At 39.4% G+C, this 25,633-nt stretch overlaps 1 long non-coding RNA gene across 1 annotated transcript; it reads right to left on the bottom strand.

Moving 5' to 3' along the window:
- Positions 1-5,040: 5,040 nt before the first annotated feature.
- Positions 5,041-24,331, bottom strand: LOC137096646 (uncharacterized). Its single transcript, XR_010909578.1, has 2 exons — positions 24,186-24,331; positions 5,041-6,731 (listed from the first exon to the last, which is right to left on the bottom strand). It is a non-coding gene; the product is annotated as an uncharacterized lncRNA (long non-coding RNA).
- Between the last annotated feature and the right edge of the window lie 1,302 nt (positions 24,332-25,633).

Genomic DNA, 25,633 nt, shown 5'->3' with positions numbered 1-25,633 from the left:
ATATGTAAGACAATATAGCCTGTGTCTGCATGGCACAGCAACTGTAGTGGAAGGACTAATTTGCTGGTGTTCAATGGAGAGAAACCAGGTTTTTAAAATACAATGACACTTTGCAGGTAGAAGGTGAGAGAAGTAGTAGTTACAATGAACATCTTGGCACACTTTTGGTGAAAGGGAGGACTCTGGGACTATTTCTTTTGCTACAAGATGGGGTGCAGAAGGAAACTCCCTTGAGGTTGGCCTGGGATCTTTGTTATGACTTGAGAGGAGATTCCTTGGTTCTGCCTTCCAGTTGATGGACAGTTGGGAAACAACCCAGCTATTGGATTGTCCTTGGGGCTCAGGAGTGTTTCACTCACTGAGGACACCTACTTCAAATGATCCCACACTAGATCGCCTCCTTTTCTTGCTTCTTTCCAGGTTCAATGGAATTAAATATGTTCTAGGCTAAATGAAATGCTTCTTTTTCAATCCAATTAACTATGACATGAGAGTAAATCTTGTGATGGTGTGACTTATTTTCTAAGAATCTTTTTCCCCCTGTTGTATCAATCTTCATAAAACTTTGTAAGTTTCTCATCAAAAATTCAAAGATCACTCTTGCCACTGAATGAAAGTTTTTGAAGGATATGTCAAGTTGTCACAGTAGTTGTCCTAGAAAAGGTGCACCTGCAAGTCCGAAAACAACAAAAAACCACTTTTTTTTACCAGTAATCTTTGCATTTCAAAAAAGAAGTTGAAATCCCTTCAGGGATTTCAATTTTTGAAGACAAAACTCAGTATCTTTCATATGTGTTTCTTTTCCATACATGATGGCATATTAATTTTGCTTTGGAGCTTCAGTGTAGATAATCTTAATTGGGTATCAAATATGTACTTGGCTATATATTCTTATTTCTATAGTACACCAGCAATGTTATTCAAAGCTGTATTTTGACAGAGATAGCTGTAAAAATGTCATTCATTTCATTCTAAACCATAGGCATAGTAATAAAAAGTGTGTGTATTGCCAAGCATATTAACTTTATGCTCAGTACAGGACATGTAGCTTTCTTAGGCCCTGTCTATACATCACTGAAGAAGCTCACTTCATTTTTTTTAAAAATTGCATAACCTCATGAAAAAAATTAGAAAGTAACAAAGGTGACATATACTCTCTCTCTCTCTCTCTCTCTCTCTCTCTCTCTATATATATATATATATATATATATATATATCCAATTTAGCAATGAAGGAAAAAATAATTCATATATATTCACCCACTTGTGGTGTGGCCTATTGTTTACAACTTATTAGTACAATTCCCATCCCTTATTTATATCTATCCCCTTTCCACTGTTTCCCCCCTCCTTCCCCTCCTCCTCCTGTTCATCCCCCCAGGAACAGTCATAAAGCAGTGTTGAAGCTCACTTCAAACTGCACCAGCCAGATGACAACGCCACACCAAATTCTCAATCGAAACTCTGATCCTAACCACAAAACCTATGCTACTTACTTGTGTCTTTGGAAGGGAAATGGAACCCCTATCTTTGCAAATATTCTTCACATCACTAGTGGTCTTCAAAACGCCATTAATGTTTTAAAACAACTCTTTTAAGTAATTTCACTTAACAATGAAGGCATTTATAATTTGTTATGCATCATAAAAATGAGTAGGCTAATAAAAATAAAATAATAAAATTAGATGGATTGGTAGTACAGATCCTGAATTTTCTTATGCCATGGAAGAGAGCTCTATGTGCACGGTGCATATGTTTGCAGAAGCTTCATTGTATATGGAAAGCAGTTTTCCAAATAGGGAGCTGTGGGTGAGGAGTGGTGGTGGAGAAATGTGGGAGGGGAAAGAAGAGAAAGAAATGTAGAACTTGCATCATTCCTAAACAAGAATATAGTGTATGTGAAAGAAGGTATACTCCAGGATCCATATTAATTTTTTCTGAAGATGCTTATTAAGCCACAGTCATACTATGGCCCCATATTTCTGTCTGAATATCTGTCAGTATGAGTTCCAGCAGCAGTCACAGCATGTAGACCTGACAAGATATTCCATAAATGCAAGCTACTGCTGAGAATGCATCTGTGCAGATTCTCAAGAAGTACAATGATACTTTACCATACTATAAAGTTGTAACTGTGATATGTGTCTTGCAAAACATTTTAACACTTGGGCTTTGAATAAAGGGATTTCAGTTCCTGTTACTCTATTATTTCATTTTGAAAGTGATCTATATTTTTGATGCCTAAGAAGGCATCTTGGTGTCAAAGAGAAGTAGACTAATTGGATAAAATCAAAAGGCTTCACATCTCTGTCTCTTTGTGTTCCCTAGAGAAGAGAGGGGCTTCTGCTGAATTTAACCACTCATAATTTCAATTTCAATTTCAATTTTGATCATACTGATCCAATATGAGAAACAACATTTTATCTGATAGTTCCCTCATTTTAAAAGAAACAAATGTTTTGTGCCTTCCTTTCTCTTTATCTGTGTCATGGGGTAGTTCTATGCAGACACTTTATCCCAAAGTTTATTTGGAGTGCTGAATTCTGGATTGCCCAGGAGTGGTTTTTATTATCAGCCCCTGGGCTTCTGCAGAGGCAAAGAGTCTGGCTGTCCAGCAACACTGAGTCCAGTTTGGCACTGCCGGACAGCCCCCCTTACCATTCTTCAACCCATGCCTTTGTTAACACAGTTCAAGATTACTGCAAAGCTGACTCTCTCCTCCAATTGGGAATAAAGGATTCATGTAAATGTTCCCATGGAGAGTTTTTTAAAATGTTGCCTGATTTTCATGTTTTCAGACTGGATTTGCAAGAAAATACTAAAGCCAAAATGAAACCCATAGTTCCTTCTAAAGTCAACTTGCTGATTTGGCAAGTCTTCTCCAGTTTGGAGTTACAATTCACTTTACACCTAAATCATCCTCTCTTTCCAAATTACATCTGATACTGCAATCCAGGAATTCCTTTACTGAAATATATCCAGCAGTTCAGTCTTGTGAAATAAGTGGGCATTATACTGTTGTAAACCTTCCAAACCATCTTATTTACTAGTTCACATCTCTTGTGATAAAAATATATGTAAATACTCTGAAGATATAATTTTTCTTTTATAGTCTACATTTATTTGGGAAAAATCATACAGATTTTGCACCAAGTAAGTTCACAACTAAAGAGTTCTGGGTGAAATGTAGGTTATAGATGAAATAAGAAATAAAATAACATAACATACATTACATTTTTGCAAAGACAATGCTGTGACTATGCAAAATAAACATAAATGTATGCCTTCATAATTAGTCACAAACTGTGAACTATATTTTAAAGAAGTTTGAAAACAGATCATTAAAAAAATTCTCACAAAAGAAAATTATTTTCTTTAAGAATGGGTTTAGAAAAGAATTACATTCCAAGTCTAAATCCAGCATTCTTCTGAGTACCAGTCCTTTTTGAAATAAAACTTTCTTCTCATCCTTTTCCAAATGCAGCCATTCATGACATCTGAAAATCAGCTCTGGACATTACTAGAGCATGTTTGGGGAACATATGGACAAGTGATGCAGTAGGGACAGGGGGATTACTTTTCCTTATTCAGCTGGAAGTCTCAAGCCTTCTGTTTTACTATTAGAAGTTTTATTTTATAGCTTTCCATAGTAGTCTTCTTTTAAAAAGAAGTTCCAAACTTATCCACAAATATGGAGACTTATGACCACAGAGTTACATGCATTTAGGCCCCTCCTTTGACATTTTCATGTCTTCCCCATTACAGTGGGAGGGGATAGTCATGTTGTGGCTGGAGCTACATGGTGTGGTGATGCTATGGACTTTTGGAGTAAAATATTGTTTAAAGAACTACTTATATTATGGTCATTTGTTTAGGTATGTGCTGTATATAATACAGTAAGACACATCACTTGGCGGAACATCATCCTTGGACTATGAGGGATCACCTAAGTAATAGAGTAAGGAGATGTTGGGGTGCCAGAATGAGAGAATTGTGGTTTAAGGTTAAGTGAGTCAGTTTTGGAATTAATGTGTGGTGTAGTTTGGTGAGGGGCTTTGCCAAAAAGCTCTTGTTTCAGATATTGATGGGGAATTCAGGGTTCCTCATGAAACTATAAATCCCATCATTCCAACAGACATAGCCAAGACAGCTAAAGTTGTATCAAACTGTGATAGTTAGACTATGTGAAAGCACCCTATGTTAGATAGGAGTGGGCTGTGTGAGAGAGTCTGAGACAGTGAGGTGTTTTCTCAGTGTAATAAAATGGATCTGTTTTGTTATGTCAGCTTCTATTAATAAAGTATTGTTTTGTATTTATATATTTTTTGTTCTAATGTTTTGTTAAATATTAGAAAGATTGGATTCAGACAAGGTGTCTGCAGTGGCAACAGTAAATAAAGCGATCTAAGTTGTGTAATATCTCATACTGGGTAACTTGAGGGCATCTAAGAGGTCCCCACAGTTGGTCCCCACAGCAATAGAAGGTGAGGGGTTTTTACATTGATAGCAGAAATGTAGACAGTGTAATACCTCAATTTTTGGTAGTAACAGTGAGGTTTATGGAAGTAATCCCATCGGGTGTTAGCTGAGCCTCATACCTGGTGGAAAAGTAGTTGGTTATGTAGTAAGCCACAATGGTGGCCTCTTTGACCATTTCTAATGTCACAATTTACATGCCTATATAGGGTTATTATCTTTATTTTTTCAAGGTTATGGCTCATAAGAGAATATTATACTCATCACATTATAGGAAACATCCTCTAACCATATCCACATCAACCTGATATTTTACGCCTTCATGGTAAATAATTATGGCTGACTTGCACTGCAATATAAACACGCTAATGATATGACTGTCCTAGATATGTTATTTTACATTTATTCTAATGCAAATTTAAATCAGGACTGTGCACTTATAAAAACAGAATGTGCTGCAATAAACAACTAGGAGTAAACACATCTAGGAATTTGTAATCATATTTTCTAATACAGTGATGCTTATATAATGCACTCTGTGATGTATATCTAATTTTATACCTCATTTTAAATGTAATATATGAGCTTTAATTTCAGCATCATTGATATTAAAAGTGTACCCAGAAACATATTGCAAATTAACATAATTATATCAAGAATTCCCTGTTGCCCAAAGCATTACTTCTCAGATTGCATTATGCATATGCAAATCAAACACTTCTGGCTGAGGTCATTTGTCACTGATACTAGGAATTCTGAGGTTCTGCTGTATGAACCAGTGATGGATGAAGAAGGAAGTTTGGGAGCTCACCTTGGCTTAGAGAAATCAAGTACTGAAAATTAAAAAATGCCTACATGAGGCTAAGCAATCATGCAAATGTGTTTGCCCTTTCCCCCCACTGGTTCCTCATGATTGAAAACTAGCTGTGATCATTCTTCTATTTCTTTACCTCCCATATTATAATTTTAAATAATAATTTCAAGACCAAGATTTTTTCCTCTATTCGGTGTTTCATCTGCCATGCACCAGAAAGGTAGGAATTCTGCTATTTCTCCATAGTTTTTTTTCTTAAGTAGCAATCTCTAAATTCACCAGAGCTTGTTGCTGTAAGAAAAACTCAGTTGAAATGCCAGCCCCAGGATTTGTCCTCTGAACTGACAATCTGTAATCTGTTCCTAATGATTCACCATATCATGTTCACAGCACAAGCTCACAAATAACCAATATTAATGTTTATGGTGATTTTGAGATAGAGAAGTACAGTATCACACTGGGAAACTTTACTAAACTTATAAAACTTTCTCTTTTGGAGGAATTTCAGTTGATGGCTTCAGTTTGTATGGATAGAAAGCAAACACACACATACACACACACCAACACCATACAATTATGCAAAGGATAATTCAAATGCAAAGGATATCAGTGGACTGATACATAGGAGCACATAGACATTGGAATGCTGACAGATGGAGATTGACTCTCAAATCATTGCATGTACATATGAGTCAGTAATAAAATTCATGCAGAATGTATAAAGTTTGTTTTGGGAACGATTGTGATAAAAGGACACAATGGCATATTAAACTAACCTTGTCTCTTTTTCTGATGGAATAAATAGTTGATAGATCAGCAGTGTGCTATAGATTTACAATATCTTGATTTCAGTAAGGATTTTGGCAAGATCTGTATTTTTCGTGATGAAAAACTAGTGAACAGTGGGCTAGACAGTGCAGTTGTTAAGTGGAGTTATGATTCTCTGTGACCAAACTATGGGATTACTCACCAATGATTGCTTTTCTGAGAAGCCACTAGTGAACTTCTCCTAGGCGTGGTTTTACTCAACATCATAATAAGTGACTTAAATGATGGAATAGAAGGCATTATTAGATGTCACTAATGACAGTGGCCCGAAATAACCTAGAGTAGTGGTTCTCAACCTATGGGTCCCCAGATGTTTTGGCCTTCAATTCCCAGAAATCCTAACAGTTGGTAAACTGGCTGGGATTTCTGGGAGTTGTAGGCCAAGACACCTGGGGACCCACAGGTTGGGAATCATTGCCAGAGAAGAAAGTATGAGAATTCAGATTCTCCTTAACAGGTTGGAGAGCTGGGTGAAAGCTAACAATGTTGTTGTTGGGTTGTTGTAGGTTTTTCCGGGCTATATGGCCATGTTCTGGAGGCAATGTTGTTGTTGTTGTTGTTGTTGTTGTTGTTGTTGTTGTTGTTGTTGTCATTTTCATAGGTTAGAAGTATTCCTGAGTAGATAAACAAATAAAAAAATTAAAACCATACAGAAACTAAAAGAATTTTAAAAATACATTAGAATGCTCTTCAAAAATCCCTAGAAGCAGTTTCAAAAGCAATCCTAGGATTTTAAGACAGGTAAAACATGTTTTTTTCAACAGGGATAAATAAAAGATACAACATCCAAGCAGGAAAGAAAAAGGATGGGTGGCATTTAATTTGATAGTAGTTCATGTGAAAAGTATTTAGGGTTCTTAGTAGACCACAAACTATGAGCGAATACATTTTTAGTTTCAACAGACTGTCTCTAGGAGTATTTCAGAGGTTGTTCAATAGAGCTAGCTTGACCATATTTCAGTAGTGCTCTACTTGTGTATTTCTGCACAGCAGAAGAATTGACTACAAAACCCCTACAATCCCTTCCATTGGCCCCAAAGTATTATTCTACTATAGATTCGATTTCATGTATCATATCTAATGGCATGATTGTTCTTAGAAATAATAATATTGGTTCATTACCATGTAGTCTTAACAGATAGTATTGTTATATGAGCATTTAACTAAGGTTTGAATCCCCACTTGTCTATGGAAATCCACTGGGTGGCCAAGAAAACCCTAAGATAGATTCACCTTAGGAATATCATATGTTAGAAATAACTTGAAGGTACAACACCAACAAAACAGTTTTTTTTAATCCAAGGCCATGAGCTAACTCAGGTTTTCAAACAGAAAACTATTTATCCTTAGTCCTGGCCAGGCTAAGTAATATATACTGGAGCAATAAATGGATCAGTTGCAAATGAAAGTCAGATATGATGACATAGATATTACCCAGACAATCATAAGAGTGAATGAAAAGAGAAACAAGAAGAGGGATGTACCAATTCAGCGGTGCAGTTTTGATGACATTTGGTAGGGCAAGAAACAGGTGCTCATAAAAATAACCTTCAGGGACTGCATATAATCCATATTTTGCTGCACATAATTCAGTTTATTACAGATGGGTACAAGCATATGTATTTAAAAGAATAGCAGTTTTAAAATGAGTATTAGCTAGTAAGTGTGATATCTGTGCTACTTGCTAACTGAAATTATAAAATTATAAAATACTGCTAAAAATTACAATTAATTAATTGTAATTTTCATTGTAGATTAATTTTAGAAGACTTTTAGATAACATGTTTCTATTAAGAAACAACATAACTGACCCATGTCAAAGATGTTTCTGATCTAAATGACACACTTCTTTTCTACATTTATTTACCGCATTTATATACCGCTTTTCTCAGCCCGAAGGTGACTAAAGGCGGTTCACCATCTATGAAAAACTAAATTAAGTATTAAGTATTCTTCAAAGGAGCCATACATGAGTCAGCCACTGATTTTCTCACATCTGAAGTTGGCTATGGTACAATTTTGCTCTTCTTGATATTTGTGAAACTTCCTTACAAATCAGATACTAAGAGGGATGGACTAAGAACTAGGCTGTACTTTCCTCCAGGTTATTGTTAATACATGCACTTTATGGTTACGGCTAGTCTAAACATGTAAAAGTAGACTAATGCACTCTTAGCTCTAAACTTAAAATGAAAATGGCACTTATAAATGCTTTTAGCATATTGATGAAATGATAGGGGAGTGCATCTCTGTTCTTTAATAATTTCTCATAAAAATGCATTATTAATGACTGCTTATCATGTGATGCTTTCAAGAGCTGTTAGACAACACCCTGGCACCACGAGCTTCCACACAGAGAATTAGTTCAGAAGTGGGGGGAAAGTGTACAAAAGTTCACCCAATGTAAAATGTTCAAGCATCAATATACTTTTTGTCTATATAGATTGCCTGGTAAATATTTTCATAATAATGACTCATGTTAAGTAATATCATACTTTACAAAGAAAATTTGATAGTCAAATGTCAGATTTCATGCCATTTGGCTATCTAATCTTCCATATAGTTATACTAAGCTCCATAGCATTTTCTTTTTGCTTTCCTTAGCACATTGTGCCTTGCAAATCATCTGAGTGTAAATAGCATATAAAGTGTAATGATGTTCTATTAGTTCATAATTGGCTTTATGCAGTTCACAATGGCTCAATAGATATTTCATCCTACTGAATGGCAACAGACTTCATAGTGTACATCAGAGACAGTGACAACTGGTGGCTTCTATGTCAGCGAGAAGCAGATACACTCTTTAGTGTGGAAATTATTGTTTTAAGAGACAAGGTTCATATAGGTCCTTTGATTGTTCTTTTACATTTCAGACTAGAGCTCAAAGTGGATTCACCATCTCACTGGTGTGTACACCAACAACTGGGTTTTGATTAGCCCAGTGGTTACAGGATGCCCACCATATACTATGTCATGTGCAATGCTCCATTCTAGTATAAAACAATTAGAAATCCCAGATGACTTTGTTGTTCATTCATTCAGTCGTCTCCGACTCTTCGTGAACTCATGGACCAGCCCACACCAGAGCTCCCTGTCGGCCGTCACCACCCCCAGCTCCTTCAAGGTCAGTCTAGTCACTTCAAGGATGCCATCCATCCATCTTGCCCTTGGTCGGCCCCTCGTCCTTTTACCGTCTACTTTCCCCAGCATAATTGTCTTCTCTAGGCTTTGCTGTCTCCTCATGATGTGGCCAAAGTACTTCAACTTTGTCTCTAGTATCCTTCCCCCCAGTGAGCAGTCGGGCTTTATTTCCTGGAGGATGGACTGGTTGGATCTTCTCGCAGTCCAAGGCACTCTCAGAACTTTCCTCCAACACCACAGCTCAAAAGCATCTATATTCCTTTGCTCAGCCTTCCCTAAGGTCCAGCTCTCACATCCGTAGGTTACTACAGGGAATACCATGGCTTTGACTAGGCAGATCTTTGTTGCCAGTGTGACGTCTCTACTCTTTACTATTTTATCAAGATTGGACATTGCTCTCCTCCCAAGAAGTAAACATTTTCTGATGCAGCCTGTGTCTTCTGATTTCCTGGACACCGTCTGCATCTGCAGTAATTTTTGCACCTAGAAATACAAAGTCTGTCACGGCCTCCACATTTTCTCCCTCTATTTTCCAGTTGTCAATCTGGATGACAAATATGTCTTTATGATACTACAAAAATTATCTTTGGAGGAATTAAAACTCCACTCATTGAGTAACAGGCCCCTAGTTGTGTTGACGTGTCATCCCCACCCTACCCCAATACTATTGCATTTGTGATACTAGAGTTATTATTTTTGTCCCACTTGCCTTCATTGAATTCAGCAAGAATTACTTCTGGTTGTACATGTGAATTACTTCTGGTTGTACATATTCAACACGTTAATTCAGCTAGTTCAAATCATTTCAAAAAACCAGATCTGGACCCAATTGTTTCTTTTTGTATTGGAAGATGGAAATAATAGAACAAGAACAAGTTTGAAACAAATTGTCTTCTCTATTTTTGTAATGCTGATCTGTGAGTCAGGTTGCTGCTGTTTTTTAAATGTAGGAATCATAATATTCTACAAAGTGCCTACCTTTATACAGCATTGATGCACACTCATTAAGTCAAAGAGAGAACACACTGCCAAAACGCACCTAGACTTCTAGAATCCCAAGGCTGTCTTTACAAGCCAGATGTTAACTGCCATTATATGCTCACACTTGTGTAAAATGTTGTAGTCTGCAATTGCTTTATGATGGGCATCCATTAACTGAATATCCATCCAATGAAACATTCCTAGTAGCAAAACATTCTTATTGATGATTTGCTTATACTTTCAAATCTCCAGCAGGTACATGAAAAATGTAGGTGGCTTAATAATATAGCACAGTTATTCATTTTGTATGAGACAACACAGCAGGATCCTTGGTCCCCATGTAGGCTGTTCTTCTCTCTTCTAATCCATCACCCTGTGTGTAGCTAGAGAATTCACTTTAATTCTAGATCACAGTGAGGGATAGGCTGTCTCATGCGATCCAAATTAGTGCCTCTGTCAAATGACTTGCTTTATTTATTTGTTTTGATGTCTCATAGTTTCCCAATTTGCATTCATTTTTATTTCAAGCCTACTTTCTTTAAATAATGTGTTTTTTCTGTGATTTAAAGTCTCCATAACAATATTCTATCTATCTATCTATCTATCTATCTATCTATCTATCTATCTATCTACACAGCAGAGGGGAAGACCCAGATTTTCTGTGTCTGGTCTATCATTATTCTGTGGCTGGTCATCAAATTATGCTGAGAGAGGGCTCATCTACACTTTTGAATTAATGCAGTTTGACACCACTTTCACTTCTATGGCTCAATGCCATGGAATCATGATGGTTTGGTGAGCCACCAATATACTCTTTGGTAGAGAAAGTTAAAGACCCTTTGAAACCTGAATTCCAATTATTTCTTAGCATTGAGACATGGCAGTTAAAGTGGTGTCAAACTATAGAGATGCATGCTTACTGTTGTTTGTATCTTCAAGTATTTATGGTATATGAAATAAAGTATTTTTGCAAATTCACTGCATTTACCAAAATGTGAGCAGAAGCAAGGATTAATCAGCATACCATTAGAATTATTACCATTAGATCAGTCTTTAGACTGGACAATGGCAACCAGTGTTAACTCTAAGTTTCTAATTCTGAACTGGGATCATTATGGGCTTTGATAAAGAATGGAGAAAGATGTTGTAAGGATATGATTTCTGTTAGTTGCCTGCACCTTGTCCTCTTCTTTTCTGTCTCTACACCAGTATTTTCCTTATGTGAAAATTTTGAGAGCGAAATCTATCTTTTTGAAGAAAAAAAATAGATTTTTAGATCCCTTTAACTCCAAAGTGTGTCAAAATTCAAATCTGAAAGAATTTAGCTGGGCACCACAATTCAAGAAGGTGGAATATGTCCAAAAAGAAAAAGGAAATCAAATGATCAAAGGTCTGAAAGTCAAGACCTATGCGGACCTAAGGAGCTGGGTATGTTTTAGCTTGGAGAAGATAAAGTTGAGAGGGGACATGATAGCCGTGTTTCAATATTTGAAAGAATGTTGCATTAAGGAGGGGGGCAAGCTTGTTTTCTGCTGCTCTGGAGACAAAGACATGTATCAATAGATTCAAATTTCAGGAAAAGCGATTCTCCCTAAACATTAGGAAGAACGTCCTGACAGTAAAAGCTGTTGGGCAGTGGAACATGCTACTTTGGAGTGTGGCAGACTCTACTCAGAAGGTTTTGAAGCAGTGGCTGGATGGCCATCTGTTTAGAGTGCTTTGATTGTATTTTCTTGCATTGCAAAAGGTTGGACTAGATGGATCTTGTGGTCTTTTCCAATTGTATGATTATATTATCCACTTATTCTATCCCAAAATTATTCTATAATAATTATATTATAATCTTTACCAAACCCTGTAGAGTGAATAGAAATCAATCTCAGTTGTTGCAATTATCAATCATATTTCACATGAAAGGCTTTTGCAGAATGCATCCATCTAATATTAACATCTGAAAACATCACTTTCCAGCTACTGATGTTGACCTTGTGCATTATTATGAATTGGTTTAAGAAACGGATACATATAAAGCAATTCAAAAACTTCATACCTTTGATTACCTTACTTATTATATTTATGAGATTTATGATTACAGAAGATACTCAAAGAGATCTGCTTCAATTAAAAATGGAAAAGCATTAAAACTTCAAAGTTTAAACTCCTAAAAATGCAATAAGCACAATGAAATTATGGAGTGAGAAAAGAAAAACAAAATCATGATCTGAATATCAAAATGATACATTATATTAAATAACAGTACAACATTCATCCTGGTGACATGTCTGATCTGTGTCTGGTTACATCCTTTTTGTTAATAATAATAATAATAATAATAATAATAATAATAATAATAATAATTCAGATTGTCAGAAAATGCTGCTAGAACATGGTCATACAGCCCGGAAAACACACAACACTCCAATAATAATAAACTTTTTTTTTTTAAAAAAAAGTGTGAATGTTCATGCATAAATTTTAAAGTGAACACATTGATTTAGTGCATTCTTATTGACTGAAATGTCTTCAAACCACATTTTGTGCTTGTTTTCAAATATGTGCACTTGGGGAGAAACATCCACAACTGTTCTTCAGTGAGGGGAATCTGCAAATTTGTATGCATTGACTTTGGCATTGTCCCTGCCAACCCAAGTGTGTTATATGCCTCCAGTTTGGCAAGGAACATGTTTTTGAAAAGATGAAAAATCCCTTGTGTTGAGTTGGTAGAAAATTTTCAACAAATTGGGGCTGGCATAAAGAATTTAATTCCTGTTTTCTTCTAATGGGAGGAAAATTACTTGAAAGAATGGGCAGAAGGAGTGAGACTATACTATTTATCCTTCCTTTTTACCATTCTAGGAGGAGCTCAGTAGGATACTGGATAAAACACAGCGTTTGACAGCACAATGTTTTTACTTGAGTGGCAAAATTGTCCTGTGAGACAATTCTGCCACTCAACTTTGTATTGATCTAAAGTTGTGTCATATTGGCCGTTTTATCAAGAATAACTAAAACATCTTTCTTTTAAATTCAGTATGAAAATTGCAGTTAATTGCAAAGCGTTTATATCTATATGAGAGAAAAATCAGTTTATAAACAAATATTATATTATTGTCATCATCATAATTGTCTATATAACGGTTGGACATACAGTGTAGCCCTCTTTTTCCATGGATTCATTATGCACCATTTCATGCTTCAATCCTCCTCCGCCACCCTCTGGAATTGTCTATGTCTTTAGGTCAGGGGTCTTCAAACTAAGGCCCGGAGGGCCAGATGTGGCCCTCCAAGGTCATTTACCCGGCCCTCGCTCAGGATCAACCTAAGTATGAAACTACTTGAAAGCACACAATAATAACAACAATCCTATGTCGTCAGCCAAAAGCAGGTCCACACTTTCCATTGAAATACTAATTTATATTTGTTAAAATTGTTCTTAATTTTAATTATTGTATTGTTTTTAAATGTTTTTGCACTACAAATAAGCTATGTGCAGTGTGCATAGGAATTCATTCATGTTCTTTTCGAACTATAATCCGGCCCGCCAACAGTTTGAGGGACTGGCCCTCTGTTTTAAAAGTTTGAGGACCCCTGCTTTAGGTCCTTCCCATGTGAATCTATGATATACTTCTGACCAGGTATGATATGCTATCCACTGGGTATTTTCAAAGATATATCAAATATGGAGGTCATGCTGCATTTATAACATTCAGAATTCAGGTTTTCTGCCTCATATTTACAACATTGATTTTTATATAGCCTTATGGTTGCAAATAATAGTAAAGTTCACCTACATCAGTGCATTGAATCAAGTACCTTTATTTGGTTTTTTAAAATGATCACTCAATGTTCTCTGATATTACTATACTGACATGGTGGAATCCATATTGGAATTAATAGTTGCTGAATCTTGCTCAAGGAACAACGGTTAGGAAGGTGATTGATTTTAGTTTGTTTGTTCATTTAATGAAGAGTGCTGTGCCCTTCAGCAGCCCTTAATGAGTTTCCAAGGAAGGGGAAAATATCAGCTTTGATAGCATGTGAACATCTGCTAAAATAATACACTTTTTAACTCACAAAATATTGAGCATAGCAAATTAAGTGGTCTTAAAGCTGAGGGCATACATAGAAAATCCAGCTCTCCTAAAATTCTGGGTCAAATGAAGCTGGATTGGCAAAACTGTTTGTTTCCTGTACAGGGAAGAACAGCAGCAACAGATTGACTCCCGAATCTTTCTGAATACTGCAGAAATGCAGAGATTTGAAGTTATGTGGTGAGACTATGAGTTCTCCTCTAATCTGGCTGTTAACTAAAAAATTGAGAATGAGAATTCTTTCATTTTCTATGCAAGTGTTTCCAATATGAGGTTCCAATTGGTAGATCTCAGGGTTGTACTAAAAAAAGTGAAATAGATTCTGCAAGCCTGAATTCTTTTATCATAGAATGTCTTTTGATTTCACTCGATATATGAAGCAATTACATATTGATATTGTTATTGGCTTTCTCTCCCCTTGATGAATCCACCTATCAGTATGATATATTAGAGAAAGGGGAAAAAACACTTGGAAAATATGGCATGAAGAGATCACACTAGCCCTGTAGTATTTTTGCTCCTTATTTTAAATCAGAGTAGCAATCTGCTCAGGCTATCATAAGCATCTGTTATTTTTGCACAGTATAATCCAGCATTGAAAACCATTTGCCCCTTAACCCCTGAAATAACGAGACAGACAACAAAGGTATGGATTCAAATTGGGCAACTTTATTGAATGTTACCTATTTAACTTTACCTGAACTAAACTAAGTGTCAAGGAACTTGGTGGCAAGCTGAAGCAGCGTCCCCAGCTACTGAGTGTGTGATGTCAGTGTGCCCTGGATCCCCAACCGGGCAACCTGAAGGTAAAAGTCTGGAGAAGCCTGTCCGATTATTGATATCAGCTTCTCTCTTAACTGGGCCAATGGATGTCCCCTCACCCATTTGTTGACTTCTAGGTGAGTGTTTGTTGTACAATGCCCCCCACCCTTACTGGGTGCCATGTGTATACCTCCATGTCAGTGTTTTCCTGAACTATTTATGCTGGCCTAGTTAAACCAAACCACTCCATCTAGCCCCTAATAACAGTATAGGGTAGGCGAAAAAACCCCCCAGAACATGAGAGGCAAAAAATTCCTACCCGGCTCCAACGGGCAACCAAATATACTGTCAATGGGCGGGAGTGGCGGGCCGAAAGTCTGACAAGACTGAAGGAGGGGAGCTGGCTCACGTGGTAAGCCAGCCCCCGCCCCTTTTCCAGGAGGTTCTAAATGGAACCTCCCATTGCTCTCCCTTCAGGGGGTGGGGCAAATCGCTCTCCCCACCAACTGGGTTGGTGTGGAGAGTCCCTTGCCCCTTAACCCCTGAAATAACGAGACAGACAACAAAGGTATGGATTCAAATTGGGCAACTTTATTGAATGTTACCTATTTAACTTTACCTGAACTAAACTAAGTGTCAAGGAACTTGGTGGCAAGCTGAAGCAGCGTCCCCAGCTACTGAGTGTGTGATGTCAGTGTGCCCTGGATCCCCAACCGGGCAACCTGAAGGTAAAAGTCTGGAGAAGCCTGTCCGATTATTGATATCAGCTTCTCTCTTAACTGGGCCAATGGATGTCCCCTCACCCATTTGTTGACTTCTAGGTGAGTGTTTGTTGTACAATGCCCCCCACCCTTACTGGGTGCCATGTGTATACCTCCATGTCAGTGTTTTCCTGAACTATTTATGCCACAGATTGGGGGCAAATGTCCATTTCGCCCCCATCCCCCACCAAGCCCCTTAAAACTTCCTAAATGCTTAACTGCAAATCAGCTAAAAATTGTGTGTTACCCAAATCCATTAAATGTACACCCTCAGAACGGTAAAACTGTGTTTTGTCATGCGTGATGTCCTTATGAGGAATGTAAGACCCCCTGCCCCGTGCTAAAGCTGTGCGCATGGCCCGGTTCACACGCTTTCTGGCCTTCCCGAGCGTCCTGACATCACCGCCTCCTGGCCACCGAAGGCGTGGAATGATAGCCGACCAAGCAATGTGAACCCGGGGCCATGCCAGCCAGAACTAACATGCCAGCACGGGCTTGTAGATACCGGGCCCTGCTGTTAAGCAGGCCCAGAACGTTACCTCCGATATGGAGCACCGGCCCACCGAAGGCCACGAACACCCTTCCACTCGCCAATGCAGTGGAAGCGCGACCCGGCCCAGCGAAGGCCACGAACACCCTTCCACTCGCCAATGCAGTGGAAGCGCACCCAGATGCTGGCCAAAGGATGAGTTCCTGGCGTATCTCTCCGCCCCGTGGACATAATTATGCCCACAACAAGGATTCTCCATCTATGCACCAGCCTGGCAGTTCCTGCAAAATAAACAACAAACAAACAAGCGCAGGGCGAACCTATCGCCGGTAATCGACCTACTTCCCCCCACCCAGTAATTTAAAGGACAGAACACTATAACCCTAGCGAGCTGCCAAAGATGCCGCCCCTAGTATGAAAGGAATGAGTGCCAAATTAACCAATTCAACCGTTCCTTCTGGTGTAATGTGAGAGACCGGGGACCCAACACGGGAATATAAAAACCCTCTAAATCCTTCCCTAGGTCCTTAACTGCCCCCTTATCTGAGCACCGATCCACCCAAACTCTCAACTGATTTAACCTAATTAGGCTGAGGCCCCTGAGCCACCGCGGCCTGTCCGAAAGGTTTCTTAACGAACTGAGTGTCCCTCGTATTACCTCTCACAGCTCTCCCCTTGGGGCAATTTCGGGATGGGTGAGACCCATAACAAATGGCACACGAGTGCGCGAATCGACAGTCCTTCCGTGAACAGGCTCCCTGAGCCACAAATTCCCAGCATAAAGGCTTTTGGCCCTGGGACTGCAGCTGGGGAGCCCCCTGCCGAGAAGGCTGTCCCGCTGTGTTCTGAATAGTGTGCCCACTGTCCGCCTTCAAGGCAGAGGAAGCCCTAGATGGATTCATCACTTCAATCCAAATTTGATCATCAATCAAGTCCCAACGCTTATCCGGATGGGAAGCCGCCTCGGTTCTAAACCGCCTATCATATTCCAACCAAGCATTAGGGGGGCCGCTGACATAAGCCTTATTAATGATATTCTGATACTGCCACAAGGCTGTAGCCCTTTCAGGGGCAGCATCAGAAAGCAGGTTCGCATACATTGTAAAGCAAGGGAGCCAATTCTCCCAATTCTGCTCAACCTTGCGCTTTTTGATCCTCTCCTTACTGTCCTCATCTAGCTCATCCTTCTCTTTCTTATCCATATCCCTAAAATACAGGGAAAAGATATCCACATATTCATTTCTTAATATCTTTTCCATTGTCTTTGAAGCTAAATGAGAGCCCAGACCAGAAAGACTGACAGTAGGGGTCGCTTGCGGAGGCCATTTGGCCGTTCCCCAGAATTTATTAGCTTCCCCCGTTCGGGCCGACTCTAAGGTGACAGTGACTGGCTTGATTGCTTGAGAAGTGGCATCATCCGTCTTTTCCCCCGTCTTGGGGTCCACACCACCCTCTAACTGATTCCCAACGGTCCCCTGTGATTGCACCCCCACCACCGACTGAGCCCGTCCCTGGCCCCACGGCCATTCAATTGAAGCAGCCGTACTAACTGATGTAACTGCAGGAGATGTGGATGCTAGTGTGGTGCAATTACCTGCTGGGACAGCCGACACCAATTGCTCGCTCCCCACGACACCGGAGGAAGCAGCCATCGACCCAACTACCTGAGTGGACCCGGCCGCAGCACTGGACCCCGAGACCAATGCCGCGGGCTGACTAGGTCCGGCCCCAGCAGCCGCTGAAGACTTGGACGCGGCCTGCACAACTGGACGCGCCTCGGTGCCGGTAACGGCCTGCACAGCTGAAGATGCCAACGAAGAGCCCTCAGCAGCCCCCGGAGCAGCCAATTGGTCAGAAAGCTGGACCGCCCTTTCCGCCCCCACGGTCGATGCCGACTCTAAAATAGAAACACGGGACAACAAAGACTTGAACAGTTGTTTCTTGCTTGCCCGGCGAACAGATGAACTAGTCCCAGCTAAACCAACCCCCCTACTCCTTTCAACTTGATTAACACGCTGCAACAGGGCCTCTAAGTCTTCCAAAGAGACGCCATCCTCATCCGACGATGACCCGTCCTGTCGCAAGGGCCGCTTGTGACCCGACTTCTCCGCGGGACCCTTCCCCTTAGGGCCCCCTCTGTTCTTCTTTGAAGGCATTCTAAAAAGAAAGATCAGAAGGCACCAATAAGAGCCAGCTCCACCCTGTACCCCTACCCCGTTGGCATGCACTCCCGCAAACCTAACGCTGAGTCGGAGCTCCACCAGCCCCCATGATCATAGAATCAAAGAATTGAAAAAACACCCCCTGTGCCATTCCACATCTCTCCCTATGCTGACTTAGCACCATAGAATCAAAGAGTTGGAAAAGAGCCCTAAAAGATTAGCAGCAGGAGGAGAAGGTAACAGCACCCTAACCCCCTAACACATAACAGACATAAAGAGTTGCTACTGCTATAAGTTGCAATGTAAATATCTGATATGCAGGACGCATTTCCCATCACTAAACCAAATTGGGCACGACACCCCAATATGCACATCCTTTGAATGCATTAGTGACTCCCCTCATACTGCTCAATGAAACATTCATGTATTAACTTATGTCCTTAATGCATTATTATTAGTTTTATTATTAATCTTATGTATTTAAATTAAGTTCTTCCCTCTCCCCCCCTTTTTGTTTTGTTTTGTTGTTTTATTATTATTATTATTATTATTATTTTTTATTTATTTTTTATTTATTATTATTATTATTATTATTATTATTTATATGTTTTAGTATTAATACCATTATTATTATTACTACAAATATATATACATATATTCAAATTTTCATTCAGTTAAACATTGACACAAAAACACCTATGGGACCGCCAGTTGAAAGATGCACGCATATGATAAACCGCCCCAAAAGAGAAACACACACACAATTAGCCGAATACTGCCCCATAACCCAGCCAATTGGCAGTGTCCATTTTTCTCACCCACAAGGGAGAGGGGGGGGAGACATTGATCACTGAAGATGTCCTAGTGTTTACTCATTTAAGCATTAATTTTATTTGTATGTCCGTTATCATTATTATTCCCTCCTTTATTCCCTATAGCAGGGATCAAACTACACCCCCGTAATCATGGCACAGGGCCAAAGGCTCTCACGCCTATGCCCCACAAAACTGCGTCACATAGACTCCCAAGATGGCGGCCGTTAATGCACAAATGGAATCCGGCCCTAACATACAAAGCAAAGATGGCGCTGAGAAATTGTGTCCCCAAAAATGCCAGCCGTGGGCGCGCAGCAAGCGCCCTGGAGCAGCCATCACTCGCGCTCCTTGCAAAAGACGCGCCGCGCGTCGTTTGGTTCACGGGCGCTGCTAAAGCGCTCGCCACAGGCACGCTGCCAGCGCCCAGGAGCACCCCTGAAACCCTGCTCCTAACAAACAGGCGCGGCGCGCTCGGCTCAAAAATGGCGGCAAATGGCAAAAAACGGCCGCCGAAAACCGCGCCCGCCGCAGAACGTAACGCGCAGCCGCGAACACCGGCGCCGATCGCGCTGCGCGCCGCCTGCCCAGAGCGCCGATCGCGCTGCGCGCTGCCTGCCCAGAGCCAGGGGCCTAACGTCCAGCCCACGCCACTCGACGCCACGGACAGGCCCTGGCCCAAAGCGCGCCGCTTCAGAAGTGCAGCCGAGCGGCACCACAGCCCCCGGCGAACCGGAGAGACTCTCGCCAAGGCCTCCAACCTCGAAGGGGAAGGAGGCACCGCACCCTCCTTCCCAAAGTGCTCCCCACCGACCTGGAGCACAGCTGAAACGTGTCTTGTCTCTCCGAAAGTCTGACAAGACTGAAGGAGGGGAGCTGGCTCACGTGGTAAGCCAGCCCCCGCCCCTTTTCCAGGAGGTTCTAAATGGAACCTCCCATTGCTCTCCCTTCAGGGGGTGGGGCAAATCGCTCTCCCCACCAACTGGGTTGGTGTGGAGAGTCCCTTTCTTGACACTCCCATAGTTCAACCAGAGCACTAACAATATAGTAAATCAATTTTCCAGGCCATATCATCATCTTGGTTCATTAGTGATAAATGATGGATAGTTTAAAATAAAAAAAACAACCTTTTTGTTAATCACATAATAATAATAATAATAATAATAATAATAATAATAATAATAATAGTAATAATAGTAATAATAATAATAATAATCTTTCATTTGTATACCATTCTATCTCAGGGCGGTTTCCAGCATTGGTAAAGCATTGCAATTGCCAACACACAAACATACAAAATAATCATTATAGAACATTGACATAATACTATATAACAGTTGTACATATTTAAAATTAAAAGCCAATTCAGTACTAATTTCCATCAGGCAAGTTCAGCTTCCAGTGGCCAGAATTCCAGAGTGGGACTCGACAACTACGAGAGGGGTGGGCTAGTATAACAAAATAGACTAAGATCCGGGAGTGGGTAAAGTGAAAGCGTGGTCCTGCCTGATGGTCTGGTGGGACTTGGAGCTATTTATTTTCAAGGTCTGCTGCACAGCTATAAGAGAGCTGGGCCAACGGGGACACATAGGGCCAGGGAAGTGGATAAAGTGCAAAACAGGGCCCCAACTGATAGGGTAGTGGCTGGGGCTATTCATTTTCAGGGCCTGCTGTAGAGCTATAATAGGGCTGGGCCATTTCTCTCCCCCCTCCCCCCCGCTCTCTCTCCCTCTGTAGATAGATAGATAGATAGATAGAGCTCTAAATCTAGATCTCCAGGGGTTATCTACATGTTTCTTGATCCCAGAACAAAACTGATCTCCTTTTACATTTCTCTCTCATACACATTCACACATACAAACTGATTGTGGGTCATATTTCTTTTAATACTCAAAGTAGTATAAAATCACAATTAACCGTTAATGGTATCTTTATCTTTCCTGAATTGAGCCAGTTCTTCACTTAAAGCTATGCAATTTAGTGACCATCACATGTTTTCTTTCTTTTGGTGATAACAAATTCCATAATTGTGTCTTGTTTGAAGATGTATTCCCTTCTATCTAACTTGAATCACCAGCCTTTTCAGCCTCAGTGAATTACAGTACCTTGGATTTGAATATAAGGAGAAATGATGTATTTTCAATTACATAACTATAGAACTATACAGGGCCGTAGCCAGAAAAAAAATTCTGGAGGGGTTGAAATTTTCAGGGGGTGGGTGGGTTAGAAATTTTCACGGGGGGGGGGGGGGTTGAAACCTGCCTATTAGCTCACGCTGAAGCAAAGAGCACAGCAGAGGGCAGAGCAGCCTTCCATAGCATGCAGCTCCACCCCTGTCAACCACCTCCACCAAGTCTGGCCTCCTTATGAGAACATTCAACACACACCCAACTTGGTTGCTTCACTACATCGGCTATTGCTGCAAGTAATGACAGTTTGAATAAATTGTCAATATTTGCCTGAGATAGTGCTTGCAGTTCTGGAGGGACTCTTTATTTTTTGCATCTCATAGACTTAGCATGGGGATTTGGTTAACCAGTTAAAATTCATGAGTAAACCAGGTTTTTAAAAAAATCTGAAACATTTCGGGGGGGGGGGTGAACCTCTAAACCCTCCCCCCTCGCTACAGGCCTGGAACTATATACCTATATTTGCAACCATATAATTAACCAAAGTCAGATATTGTGTTTCAGGCCTTGAACAAAATTTGTGTGGCTTTTGAAAAAGCCAGACTATAACATAAAATCTGGCATGGCCTATATTATGCTTTAATGTAGTTCAGTTTAGAGTCATACATATACCAGTGTGTGTGCACATGAATTTGTGAATTTCAACATAGATCAATAACCTCAACAGTGGGTATTTTAAAATGTTATGACACACAATGCATTTTGCAAAATGCATGTCAGAGTATTCTTTCTCTAGGAGCATGAGAAGGAAAAGATAATCTCTCTGAGTGACAGACTTGCCAGAGGTGATTATTTCTGTTTCATCAGATACATTTAAACAACTATGTTTAACGTCCCTTTAAAGCATTTTCCCCCATGTTACAGAACAAATTAGTGAAGTCTAAATTTCAGCTCAAGGCTCTGTGTATCATTTCATAGCTGCAACCAGGAGAAAAAAAGAATAACACCCAATAGCTTCCATTAGGGACCCTGAATCTTCTCATTTACATGAGAATGGGAAGTTAATTGTATTATAGATATCCCAGTTCCCCCTAGGAGTTCATTAAGCCTGCTAAAACATGCTGGGAATATAACTTAACTGTGAACATTCAGTCAAGATCATGAAAAAAATCAGCTTGTGATAACCACAAACATAGGACATAGTTTAATATGAATCAAATACAGTATTAAACAGGTTAAGAGGTAAACTACTGAAAGCATTGGCAAAAATCTATGCAAGACTCAGTCCTTTGAAATGTCCTAACACAATGAATAAATCAGAATCATCAGGATTTGTGCTTATCAACTGGTAAGAGAAGTAAAACTAAGACCCCTCTACACTGTCATAAAAATCCAGATTATTTGCTTTAAACTAGAGTATATGGGAGTGAAGACTCATATAATCCTGTTCAAAGCAGATAATCTAGATTATATTGCAGTATAGATCCATCCTTATATGGTCTGGGGCCATGGAGAAAAAGAATTTGGATTATTTGCTTTGATAATCAGGATTATATGGCAGTGTATACTCAGATAAACCAGTTCAAATCAGATAATGTGGATTATCTATTTTGATAATCTGGATTATATGGCAGTGTAGAAGGAGCCTACGTTTTGTTTATAATTTTTTTAAAAAGAACTATTTACATTCACGGGAATCTCAGTTACATACAATAATGTTCCAATATAATAACATGAATAACAATCCATCTTGTCCAGGCATCATTCTTTTCAATCTTATCAATTACATGACAGAGATAAATGTTTTCAAGTAGCAAATTATCCATCTTTTAGCAGTTAAAAGGGCACCAAAATTAATAATACATTGGCCATTTGTTAATTTCCAAGAATTAGATGAATAATATAAAAGAACTTGCACATCCCTGGATGTGAAGTTATTTCCCAAAAACAAAGTTAGTTGTATGATTACTTCCTCCCGAAATGTAGCTATTATGGGACAACTTCAAAAATATGTGTTAAGGAAGCATTAACAATATTACATCTCCAACATTTTTCTGACCTTGACTTATCTTGAATAGATGCTGTGGTAATCAATACACCAGAAACTACAATTTCCTGCACAAGAGGTAGTCCTAGATCCGTAGTCAGACGACTTACAGATGTTAAATTGATCATCATTGGTCAGTCAGATATCCAAATTCTATATTTCATTCTTGCTGTAAAGGTCTGATGTCATATTTACCATGAGTGTTACCCCCCCCCCCCCCCAGACAGACAGACAGACAGAGTTTGGATACTTGGTTGGTCAGATTAAATGCCTCTAATGTCTTGGATGCATGTAAAGCTTTTGGCCCAAATCTGGATTGCAGAACAAATGTTTTAGCTTTATATGCTACTATTTAGCTGGTAAAGGAAGCTGAAACCATTCTTGCACAACAGAAAGAAAGCAAAAATGTATTGTTAACATGACATTTCTGATTTAATTGGACCATATATTCCATAAAAATGTTTCCTTACCAATTTTCAGATCTGGAGTCACCCATAAAGCCAACTTGGCAAAATCATGTGAGTTATATTGGAATTGATAGGACAATATTTGCCACATAATTCTAACTTCTTAAATTGTTGGCAAAACATTGCCCCTTCCACCTTATGTAAAAATGAGATCCAGTTTACTGTACATTTGAATAGAGATGCCTAAAAGGAAGTTTCCCAAACTGACCATGGTAAATTACTTACCTTAAGTAGTTATGTGTGCATATTAATATGCCTGATATGTAAGATGATCTGGAAGGTGAAGCCCACCTATCTTGACTGGGACATGTATCCTTTCCATTGAAGTTCTAGAGGCAGACGTTCCCACCACCACCAATTACTTCTGGGTTTTTTTTTCTGAAAAAAATGTAGAGGTGCCAAAAAAGAAAAGAAAAAGGCAATTAACCAATTAGACATTTGAATACCCACTACGAAGTGAGGTCAGAAAACAGTGATATGGTATAAAGGGGACACTTTTTGACCTATTTATTTATGTATTTGTTGAACTTCTGCAAAACTTACAGTAGTATTAGTAAATCCACCTGGTAGGTATAATCGAGGGACAGGTGTCACGTCACTGACTACCTCCACAGACTACCCTGGGCCAGCACCGAGGGCAATCAAAACTCTTTTTGGTTGCTTCAGTAGCCCACCCTTCACCCACAAAGGGGATGCCATGGTGCCTACCAAATCAAATGTGAACTTTTAACATGCCAGTGACAACATATTTAATTGACACCACCTCCTGCAAGTTTCCATTTCTAACAGAAATCCCCCACAAGTTTAAATATTGGGGGGGGGGGGAGTCCTACCCAGTCCTTTCACAATCAATTATAGAATTGCACTATCCTGATGGTGGGTCATACAACTACAAAGAAGAAGATGTTGTTGGTGGGAGGACACCATTTTAAACTTCCCAAAGCCTCCTTCATGTGAACCTTCAAAGGATTTGCCTTTGTGGCTTAGGTTGGGCTTAGGCTGCATGTGTAGTCCATTGTTTACATTTTAGTTGTTTAACTGTTTATGATATATGTTTTTGTGCAATTGTGTTTTTAGTGCAATTATGCTTTATTTAATTATTTGTATTTTTATTATTTTAATCTTGATTTTTGGTTATAACTTTTTTTCTGTCTACTTTGCATTTTTGATATTGTATGATCTCAATATTGGCATTGAATGTTTGCCTTTTATATGCCTGTAAACTGCCCTGAGTCCCCATGGGGAGAGAGGGTGGTCTAGAAATAAAGTATTATATTATTATTACATTGTGAAAAAAAACATTTCCTCCTCCCGAGAAAATGATTGCCCATTTTCAATACAATAATCAAATCATATCAATCACGTTTGGAATATATCTGAATTAGGCAATGTAATTAATGTAACTTTATTTTCATATATACATGATTGTGCCTAAAACAAAGCTTTGGATGAATCATTGCTTGAAAGGAAAAAATGGCAGTGGAATTTCTTGCAATAGAAAATCTGCCAACTATTCGGTCATTGTAATTCTTTTCCTTTTTCAAGAGTTATTATTGAAACTCTCACATCAATAGCAATTTTAATCTTTTTCAGTTGTCCTGTTTTCGAATGTATTTGATTTATACAGACATTGACAGTAGTGGCTGGATATAGGAATGGTGGTTATTGGTTGT

This window comes from Anolis sagrei, chromosome 3, assembly GCF_037176765.1.
Source record: "Anolis sagrei isolate rAnoSag1 chromosome 3, rAnoSag1.mat, whole genome shotgun sequence".
Lineage (NCBI taxonomy): Eukaryota > Metazoa > Chordata > Lepidosauria > Squamata > Dactyloidae > Anolis > Anolis sagrei.
Note: the sequence above shows the minus strand (reverse complement) of the source record. Positions and strands in the feature narration are given on the sequence as shown.